Source organism: Triticum dicoccoides, chromosome 5A, assembly GCF_002162155.2.
Source record: "Triticum dicoccoides isolate Atlit2015 ecotype Zavitan chromosome 5A, WEW_v2.0, whole genome shotgun sequence".
NCBI lineage: Eukaryota > Viridiplantae > Streptophyta > Magnoliopsida > Poales > Poaceae > Triticum > Triticum dicoccoides.
The window spans coordinates 393,081,321-393,091,939 of NC_041388.1; positions in this window are offsets into that span (position 1 = coordinate 393,081,321).

The window sequence follows — 10,619 nt, forward strand, 5'->3', positions numbered from 1 at the left end:
AGCTAAGTGCATTAGCCCAAAACACATTCATATTGCCATGTCATAGCATGCATCATATTGTCGCATTGCATTGATTGTGTTTTTCCTTGTTTGCCGGTAATTGTTCCCTCTCGATAGACGTGTTCCGACGTTGTGATCGCTGACACTGATGAAGACTCAACGCTATCTTCAGAAGTGCCAGGCAAGCAAAACCCCCTTGTTCATTCCGATAAAATCCCACTCTCTCGCTCCTGCTCTCTTTTACTGCATTAGGACAACAACGATTCATCTGTTACTTGTTGCGGTAGCTGAACCCCTTTATCCTTTGCATGACCTGTCATTGCCACAGTAAATAGATGAAACCCACTAGCATGAGTAGGAGTTGTTTGAGCCCTGTTGTGCCTACTCATTCATGCTTGTTTGTCATGCCTGCTACTGCTTAGAGTTGAGTCAGGTCTGATTCATCGGGGATGAATCAGAGGCGTGTGAACATGTCCTACTGTGTATGAGCTAAGTGTGTGAACACGATTTGGTAAAGGTAGCGGTGAGAGGCCATGTAGGAGTACATGGTGGGTTGTCTCATTGCAGCCGTCCTCAGGAACTGAGTTCTGTGTTTGTGATCCATGATCAGTTACTACCACACACTGAGCTCCGAGCGCTCCAAGCTCTCTCGACTTAGTAATCAACTTGATCTCTGTCCAGGAGTTGCAACTAGTTTCTGGTGTTTGTAGGTAGTGTTAGTAGTCTACCAAGTGGCACCCGGTACAGGTGGGCTTGGGACAGACTAGGCACAGTGGCACGGTGTACCAAGCGTAGATCCACCCGTCGAGGTGGGCTTGGGAACCCTGCACACATCGTTTGGGGCCGTGAGCGACACCCCGGCCGGATCTCCTTGCGGATGGAACCCGAATAGGCGATAAACCTGGACTAGAGACTTGTTCGGTTAGTCAAGTCGTGGCCGACTCCCTCGCCCGGCTTTCGCTTGAAGGTTTCCGAGGTACATGACGTGTACAGGGCGATAAGTGGCGAAAGCGTGTGTGAACAAGTACACCCCTGCAGGGTTATCATTATCTATTCGACTAGCCGGATTCCTCGGATATGGAAACTTGGACCCCTTGCATAGTTCATAGACAAGTGAAAGTGGATACTCTAAAATATGCAAGATAAGCGTGAGTGCTATGGATGGCGTTCTCGTAGGGAGATGGGAGCGGATCCATAGTGGTGTATTGATATGGTGAATATGTGGACTCGTGTGCGCCACCTCAAAAGAGTTACTTGCAGTCGTAGTTCAGGTTAGCCACCGAGTCAAAGCTGGCTTGCTGCAGTTAAACTCCACCACCCCCTTTGTTGATAATGATGCATATGTAGATAGATCTGATGTAAGTCTTGCTGGGTACATTTGTACTCATGTTTGCCTATTTTCTGTTTTTGCAGAGAGACTTCAGTCTCGCTAGTAGTTCCGCTTGGACTTCGACGTTTAGCTTGTTACCTCAGCTACGATCTTGTGCCTCGGCAGGATCTGGTAGATAGTCAGGCTTTCAGCCTTTTTCATTTATAGATGTCTGTACTCAGACATGATAGCTTCCGCTTGTGTTTTGATTTGTATGCTCTGAATGTTGGGTCATGAGACCTATGTTTGTAATATCTCGCTCCTCGGAGCCTATTGAATAAATATTTGAGTTGTAGAGTCATGTTGTGATGCCATGTTGTATTTGCACATATCGAGCATATTGTGTGTATGTTATTGAAATGCTTGGTATGTGTGGGATCTGACAACCTAGTTGTTTATCCTTGGTGGCCTCTCTTACCGGGAAATGTCTCCTAGTGTTTCCACTGAGCCATGGTAGCTTGCTACTGCTCCGGAACACTTAGGCTGGCCGGCATGTGTCCTTCTTCGTTCCTGTGTCTGTCCCTTCGAGGAAATGTCACGCGATGAATACCGGAGTCCTGTTAGCCCGCTACAGCCCGGTTCACCGGAGTCCTGCTAGCCCAGTGCTACAGCCTGGATTCACTCGCTGATGACCGACACGTTCGATGTTGGGTCATGGATGCATGTCCCTGTAAGTTTGTGCCACTTTGGGTTTACGACTAGCCATGTCAGCCCGGGCTCCTTATCATATGGATGCTAGCGACACTATCATATACGTGTGCCAAAAGACGCAAACGGTCCCGGGCAAAGGTAAGGCGACACCCGTGGGAATACCGTGCGTGAGGCCGCAAAGTGATATGAGGTGTTACATGCTAGATCGATGTGTCATTGAGTCGGGGTCCTGACAGTTGGTAAATGATGAACAAGTGGAAATCACTGACCATGAAGGCAAGGCTGCTATACTTTTGGAGGCTTTTAAAAAAAGACTAGGACAGTCAAGTGGTGACACTATGAATTTTGACTTGAATGATTTATATGAGAACAGAGTTGATCCTCAAATTTTTCAAGACCTTGATACGTCTCCAACGTATCTATAATTTTTTATTGTTCCATGCTATTATATTATTTGTTTTGGATGTTTAATGGGCTTTATTATACACTTCTATATTATTTTTGGGACTAACCTACTAACCCAAGGCCCAGTGCAAATTGTTGTTTTTTTTTGCCTATTTCAGTTTTTCGTAAAAAAGGAATATCAAACGGAATCCAAACTTAATGAAACCTTCGGGAGAGTTATTTTTGGAACAAACGTGATCCAGGGGACTTGGAGTAGACGTCAAGAAAGGAGCGAGGAGGCCATGAGGCAGGGAGGCGCGTCCCCACCCTCGTGGGCCCCTCACAACTCCACCGACCTACTTCTTCCTCCTATATATATCCACATACCCTGAAAACATCCAGGTGCACCACGAAACACTATTTCCACCGCCGCAACCTTCTGTACCCAAGAGATCCCATCTTGGGGCTTTTTCCGGAGCTCCACCGGAGGGAGAATCGATCATGGAGGGCTTCTACATCCACACCATAGCCTCTTCGATGATGTGTGAGTAGTTTACCATAGACCTTCGGGTCCATAGTTATTAGCTAGATGAATTCTTCTCTCTCTTTGGATCTCAGTACAAAGTTCTCCTTGATCTTCTTGGAGATCTATTCAATGTAATTCTTTTTGTGGTGTGTTTGTCGAGATCCAATGAATTGTGGGTTTATGATCAAGATTATCTATGAACAATATTTGATTCTTCTCTGAAATCTTTTATGTATGATTTGTTATCTTTGCAAGTCTTTTCGAATTATCAGTTTCGTTTGGCCTACTAGATCGATCTTTCTTGCAATGGGAGAAGTGCTTAGCTTTGGGTTCAATCTTGCGGTGTCCTTTCCCAGTGATAGCAGGGGCAGCAAGGCACGTATTGTATTGTTGCCATCGAGGATAAAAAGATGGGGCTTATATCATATTGCTTGAGTTTATCCCTCTACATCATGTCATCTTGCCTAACGCGTTACTCTGTTCTTATGAACTTAATACTCTAGATGCATGCTGGATAGCGGTCGCTGTGTGGAGTAATAGTAGTAGATGCAGAATCGTTTCGGTCTACTTGTCACAGACGTGATGCCTATATACATGATCATGCCTGGATATTCTCATAATTATGCACTTTTCTATCAATTGCTCGACAGTAATTTGTTTACCCATTGTAATACTTATGCTGTCTTGAGAGAAGCCACTAGTGAAACCTATGGCCCCCAGGTCTATTTTCCATCATATAAGTTTTCAATCTAATTTACTTTGCAATCTTTATTTTCCAATCTCTATCATAAAAATACCAAAAATATTTATCTTATTATCTCTATCAGATGTCACTCTCATAAGTGACCGTGAAGGGATTGACAACCCCTTTATCAAGTTGGTTGCGAGGTTCTTATTTGTTTGTGTAGGTGCAAGGTGACTTGCGTTTAGTCTCCTACTTGATTTATACCTTGGTTCTCAAAAACATAGGGAAATACTTACGCTGCTTGGCTGCATCACCCTTTCCTCTTTAAGGGAAAACCAACGCAGCGCTCAAGAGGTAGCAAGAAGGATTTCTGGCGCCGTTGCCAGGGAGGCTACACCAAGTCAAGTCAAGATTTGATCTCCCGTCAACAAGCCATTTCTGGCACCGTTGCCGGGGAGATCTATGCACAAGTCAAGACATACCAAGTACCCATCACAAACTCTTATCCCTCGCATTACATTATTTGCCATTTGCCTCTCGTTTTCGTCTCCACCACTTCACCCTTGTCGTTTTAGTCGCCATCTTTTCCGTTCACCTCTTTTTTGCTCGCTTCTTGTGTGCTTATGTGTTGGATTGTTTGTCACGATGGATCAAGATAATACTAAATTGTGTGATTTTTCCAATACCAACAATAATGATTTTATTAGCACTCCGATTGCTCCCTTACCGATGTTGAATCTTGTGAAATTAATACTGCTTTGCTGAATCTTGTCATGAAAGATCCGTTTTCTCGCCTTCCTAGTCAAGATGCCGCTACCTATCTAATCAACTTTGTTGATTTGTGTGATATGCAAAAGAAGAAAGATGTGGATAATGATATTGTTAAATTGAAGTTATTCTCGTTTTCGGTTAGAGATCAAGCTAAAACTTCGTTTTCTTCTTTGCCTAAAAATAGTACTGATTCTTGAAATAAGTGCAAAGATGCTTTTATCTCTAAGTATTTTCCTCCCGCTAAGATCATCTCTCTTAGAAACGATATAATGAACTTTAAGCAACTAGATCATGAGCATGTTGCACAATATTGGGAGAGGATGAAATTAATGATTTGCAATTGCCCTACTCATGGTTTGAATTTATGGATGATCATACAATTTTTTATGCTGGATTGAATTTTGATTCTAGAAATCTTTTAGATTTGGCCACGGGGGGCACTTTTATGGAAATCACTATAGGAGAAGCTACCAAACTCCTAGATAATATTATGGTTAATTATTCTCAATGGCACACCGAAAGATCTACTAGTAAAAAGGTTCATGCTATAGAAGAAATTAATCTTTTGAGTGGAAAGATGGATGAACTTATGAAATTGTTTGCTAATAAGAGTGTTTATTCTGATCCTAATGATATGCCTTTGTCTACTTTTATTGAGAATAATAATGAATCTATGGATGTGAATTTTGTTGGTAGGGACAATTTCGGTAACAACGCGTATAGAGGAAACTTTAATCCTAGGCCGTATCCTAGTAATTCCTCTAATAATTATGGTAATTCCTACAACAATTCTTATGAAATTAATAATAATATGCCCTCTGATTTTGAATCTAGTATTAAAGAATTGATTAGTTCGCAAAAGAGTTTCAATGCTTTGATTGAAGAAAAATTGTCTAAGATTGATGAGTTGGCTAGGAACGTGGATAGAATTTCTCTTGATGTTGATTCTTTGAAATTTAGATCTATCCCACCTAAGCATGATATCAATGAGTCTCTCAAAGCCATGAGAATTTCCATTTATGAGTGCAAAAAAAGAACCGCTAGGATGAGTGCTAAAAATATTGCTTTATAAAGGCGTGTTCTTCTAGTCTTGATGATACACCACAAAAAAACACACTTCCATGATGATACGTGTTTGTCACACTAGGTCACGTTTTCTGTCATGCATGTACATCATCCATGCCGATTTTATGACAGAATCAAGACAGTCATACCTGTGCTGTCGTAGAATTGTTGACATTACCAAAATTATCACCACGGAAGTGTCCACTTCCATGACTATAAATCGCGCGTCACAGAAATTCTTTTGTCAAGGGTGACCGACACGTGGCATCCACCATAACGGAATGTCGTTAAGCTATCGGGTCCGATTTTGGATCCGATAACCCGCTAACAGCCCCGACCAATGGGAATTTTCCACGTGTGAAATCATCATTGGCTGGAGGAAACACGTGTCGGCTCACCGTTGGGACAGATGTCATCCACTCATTGGACCCAAAGCACCTATGATACATCGACATGTGGCACGACACAATAGAGGCCCATTCCTGTGAAAAGGCGGCCCGTTTGACTTGGTCAAAAGGTGACGGGCCGGCCCACGACAAGCCTGTTAACGACCTGTTTGCATATAGCCCATTTACAGCCCGCTAACCCAGGGCCCGTTTATGGCCTATCCGAATTAGGCCCAGTAGCGTCATCTGGGCCATCCAATGTAATTCTAGTCTGTTTTAACTTCCGACCCATGTATGGCCCATGACGTCTTTCGACCCATATGAGGCCCTTTATAACTCTTTAACGGCCCGTGGTAAAACTGGCCCGTAATGAACAGTGTATCACTTTATACCCATTAACGGCCCATTAATCCATTGGGCCGTTTGCAGCCCATGTTATCTTTCGGTCTTCTCAGGGCCCATTTATCCTTGGGCTCATTTCCAGTATTCGGTTACTTATGGCCCGTTACTGCCATTTTCTACTTGTGGGACAAATTCAGCCATCGTTACAGTCGGCCCATTTGTGGCCCGTAAATACGTTGGGCCGTTTTCATAGCGTCATCAAATACGGCCTATTAACGACGGCCCGTTCTCGTCGGCCCATGAACAGACGACTCCAACTCTAGCCTGTTTATGGCCATAATGCGGTCTGTTTTTGGCCCATGTTTGGCCAATCGATCATACGACCCGTATAAGTCCCATTGATGATACGTCCCGTAGAAGGCCCGTTGTTTCTATGGCCCGTAGAAGGCCCATTGTTTCTACCGACCATAGAAGGCCCATTGTTTCTACGGCCCGTAGGAGGGCCAGTGTCACTACAGTAAATATGTAGCCCACGGTTATTGTGGCTTAGTTTTAAAAAATAGGTTATTGCGGCCACTAGCAAACCGCGGAAAAAGAACTACACTGACTACAAGCAAACAAATAAACAAGACAACAAGGAAATAAATAAGCAGCAAACTTACGCTAGGCTATCACGGCTATTACACATATTACATCCACTAGGCATCAAAGTCCGCCAACAGTGCAAATAAACACGTTGACAAAAGAATATACAAAACTGAGAGCACTTCAGAAGGCACTAGGCCTAGCCAGGTCGGGCCCCCAAACAGCCAAACAAGCTGATTAGACCTCAGTTGTGTCAACGATAGATGCATCACCCGTAGCTGTATGGCATGATGGTGCGCAAGGCAGTCCTCTGACATCTTCATTACATCTTTGACTTCAAGTCGGGCTGAGGTGAAGCAATCCTTTCTGCTTTAAGTTGAGACTGAAGAAGTAGAACTAATTGAGGCAGCGGCTGCATAGAGGTTGTCTCACACCTGCTGGTGAGTAGCTTCAACTCACTGTCTTCATCAAGACAGGACCTTGTGGTCATCTCGCTGTCCTCAAGATGGTTTGGCTCACTATCTTCCCTAAAGTTCTGCCTGGCATAAGAGATACGACTCTGAAAGAGAAACAAGGAGACACGTAACAGGTTTCACAATTATATAAGAAAATAAATGGATCTGTTCTGCATAAGGAACATGTTTTTACAACTACAATTTGAAACTGGTAGTTGTTGCAAACATCCAATCAGATGTAAACATGAAAGCAAACAGCAGTTGAGGAAATGATGCCTATCCAAATCTATACTAGAACAAAGTTTGAAGGCTTGAGAAGGATGAACTTACATTACATGTTAACACGGGCTGGACAAAGCCCTTCTCATGTTGATGGAAGGATAATTCAATAAATTCCCCAAAGAAAATTCTTTATAAGCGTTGCCATTATTCTACATTTTGCAAAGAGTAAATATAGATCAAATAATACTGGAAGAAATAGAGGGTAATGAAGCTCAGGTGCAGACTGATGATACATAATCAAATGCAATTAATTAAGTACAGCGTTTACAAAGCAAAAGGGAGAGAGGTACTGACAAGAGCAATGCAGAGCCCAATATTGTTTTGAGATCGTATAATCCTTTGAGCAAGGAAATTCATCTAAAATTAGTTTTCATACAAGAGAGAAGGTAAGTCACATGCAGAAATTTAGGATTTCAAATTTTGAATTGATATCATAGACAGTACCTGACGCTGGGCTCCCAGCAGTTCTAATAGGGGTTTGGCCACTGGAGTAGGGGTAAAGTGTGGTACAGTTGGGCCTGTGTTTTTTGTGGCTGCTGATCTATCTGATTTAAAAGGTATCACTACCTTCTCCAAATACCTAGTTTGTACTCCTTGAGGATGTGCACTCACCTTCTTCCTTTTGGACATCTATTACGAAAGAACAATATTTGACTAGAAAAACATAGTATGACAACACATGGAATAGGTACAGAAAATGGATAGGTATGGAATATACTCATATATGATGCTTAAACTAAGCAGATGGTGTAACAAAGTAGAAGTAATGCAAGAGGTCAGATGCAAAATATGTGTGACCAATACAACCTTGCCAAGTTAGAGCAAGCACCTTGATGGGTGAATAAGATAGGCCATCCTCCACCATGCCAATTTTGTTAGCCAATGGATTGTTCTGCAATATTCCTCTCATGCGCCCATTCTAATATTCATTTTGATAATGTTCAATATCTGACATGCATGAAAACATGAAAACAAGTGAGATTATATTTGTAATGCAGAAGTGATTCTTATCGAATACTGCCTCCCTGTAAACCCCTTTGTGCTATCTCTACAATTCTTTTAAGAGATGCCATGTATGCTGTAATTTGGTGTGCATTAATATAATGTGGCCTACTACTCAATATATGAGAGCTCCAGAAGTGATGACACTTCGCAGATGACAGCTTCAACATATAGTAAAGAAGAACAAGTCGACCTGACCTGACAGATTCAAAATATACTAAGGGAGAACAACTTGACCTGAACAGTCGACCGCAAGAGAAGAGGATCATCTTAAAGAAGAGCATAAGAGCAAGCAGATTGAATATATTACAAGTCTTTCAATACAATGTCGGTTGGCCACCCATGATGAACAAGAGCGCATAGAGAAATACTATTCTTTTCGGTCTCTCCATATGTGGCTCACATGCATTTCGAAACTAAAGTAGGAACATTTAGCTGACCAATTAAACATCTCTCAGTTTTACTAATATCAGCATAATATCAGATATGAATTTGTACAACTAAGCTTGTTTAGCTCGATGGGTGGAGCAGTGCTATTACGACACGAACCACGTAGGCTGATCATGGTCATCATAAAATGGGAAAACCATAAGCATGGTGAGTACAGTGTTGACCGTGGCAGTGGGATGGTAGATCTGAAGCTGCAAACCGCGCAAAGGGTAGTTAGCAACCGATGTTTGCTTTGAAATAACAACTAAAATTTGTATGGACAAGAAAGTACAGTCAACAAGTGATAAAGAAATGCAATTCTGTTGTCTCTCTATATGTCGCGACATGCATCTGGAAACTCAAGTGGGACCTTTAGCTAACCAATTAAATGTGTCTGTTAACTAATATCATTATCATATCACAATCATATTTGAACAACTAAGCTTTCGAATTTTGAGTGTTGTGTTGTTTAGCTTGAAGGGTGGAGTAATGCTAGTATGACAGAAAGCACCTACACAGATCACAATAGAGTAGATAAAACGGGAAAACCCTAAGCATCAAGAGAAAAATCACGAAAGTGGAACTAGCTGCACCAGTGGCTGGCGCACATGCTTTTCAAAATGAATATAGGAACATTAGGTGACCAATTAAATGTTCTCTATTTTAGTGATATGAGCATTATATCATATTCACATTTCAACACGTAAGCCACTATGATTTGCTACGGACAAGAAAAGTACAGTAAACAAATTACAATCTATTTTTTGGGTGAGATCAATAACTTAAGCACGTATGGAAGAGTACCACCTCTCTTGCGACACGGTGTAGGCCTCTGCTAATACGTTGAGGGTGCTACGGGTGCGATGGCTGTCGGCGGCGGGGAAGAAGCCTTTAGACGATAGACGCCCGGGTCGGTGGATAAATCCCATTGCCGTGGATGGGGCGGTCGTAGGAGCGGCAATGGCAAGGTGGACGATGGCACCTATGAAGCGAGAGGACACGATGAATGTATCCTGGTCCAGTGCCGTGGATGAGAGACATTCATCTCTTGAAGTGGACGACGGGGTAGGGGTAGCGGCTCCGGCAAGGTGGAGGATGGGGTGGCGGACGGAGGAGGCTGGCCGCAGTGGGGAGGTTGTCGTGGCGCCGATGGTGTATGGATGGGGAAATGGAGGGGAGGGGGGATATCAAACTTTGAGATGCGCTTCTTTGAAATGTGGGAAAGTTACGATCTTATCCCCCGTTTAAAATTTCGGACATCGCGTCGATTGGGGATAGGACGGTAGTCTCGCATCTCCCAAATATTTGCCGGCAACTATTTAGAGCGAGGAGGGTGTTTTGCCGCCCACGGTTGGCGCCCATGGTGTATGAACGCGGCTGACAGGTAGAGCGGTTGTGTCACGTCTGAGGGAAGTTACACATATGCCCCTATTTAAAATATTAGCCTACATCAATTTCGAACGAGGAGAGTTTTTTGCCGCCCACCGTGTATGAATGGGGATATGGAGGGAGAGACGCATGTCTTTCGGACGAGCTTGAATCAAATGTGCTTTTTCGCCCACGTTTGGCGCCCACCATGTCTGAATGGGCTCAGAGGCCGTCGTGTCACATTTGATTGAAGTTACTAGTCTACCCCTATCGACATCAGTGTAAATCTGGTCGATAAGGATGTAAGTGTTAGGGGTAG